A 919-nucleotide genomic window follows, 5' to 3' on the forward strand; every position below is an offset into this window, starting at 1 on the left:
ACTAACTAGTTCTCGGGCTTAATGGCCGTGGTCTGTGAAACATCCTGCTTTTTAACGTTTCGTCCATGGCTGCAGTCAGTCAACCTCTCTTCTTGTTTCTACTCCGGCTGCACACAGTTTGAGCTTAGGATTATGCACTCAACTATAACGTATTTTCTGCACGGTTACCAACTTACATTATATTTTTCTAAAATTTCGCTAGACTATTTTCAGTCTAATCCAACGGCCTTGCCGCAGTGGTAACACCGGTTCCCGTCAGATCACCAAAGTTAAGCTCTGTCGGGCTGGGTTAGCACTTGGATGGGTGACCATCCAGTCTGCCGAGTGCTGTTGGCAAGCGGGATGCACTCGGTCCTTGTGAGGCAAACTGAGGAGCTACTTGATTGAGAAGTTGCGGCTCCGGTTTCGGAAACTGACATGCGGCCGGGAGAGCGGTTTTCCATTGTTACAACCTCTCGATATACTACAGCATCATCCGCAAAAAGCCTCAGTGAACTTCTGATGTTATCCACAAGGTTATTTATGTATATTGTGAATAGCAACGGTCCTACGACACTCCCCTGCGGCACACCTGAAATCACTTAGAAGAGCGTAGCGTTCCAAAGGATTGGAAAAGGGCACAGGTCATCCCCGTTTTCAAGAAGGGACGTCGAACACATATGCAGAACTATAGACCTATATCTCTAACGTCGAACAATTTTAGAATTTTGGAACACGTATTATGTTCGAGTATAATGACTTTTCTGGAGACTAGAAATCTACTCTGTAGGAATTAGCATGGGTTTCGAAAAAGACGGTCGTGTGAAACCCAGCTCGCGCTATTCGTCCACGAGACTCAGAGGGCCATAGACACGGGTTCCCAGGTAGATGCCGTGTTTCTTGACTTCCGCAAGGCGTTCGATACAGTTCCCCGCAGTCG

General features: G+C 47.1%; 1 pseudogene; it reads left to right on the forward strand.

The window, feature by feature from the left end:
• Positions 1-218: 218 nt before the first annotated feature.
• LOC126427328 (5S ribosomal RNA) lies at positions 219-336 on the forward strand (annotated as a pseudogene).
• The last annotated feature ends 583 nt before the right edge of the window (positions 337-919 follow it).

This window comes from Schistocerca serialis, chromosome 1, assembly GCF_023864345.2.
Source record: "Schistocerca serialis cubense isolate TAMUIC-IGC-003099 chromosome 1, iqSchSeri2.2, whole genome shotgun sequence".
In the NCBI taxonomy this organism is placed as follows: domain Eukaryota; kingdom Metazoa; phylum Arthropoda; class Insecta; order Orthoptera; family Acrididae; genus Schistocerca; species Schistocerca serialis.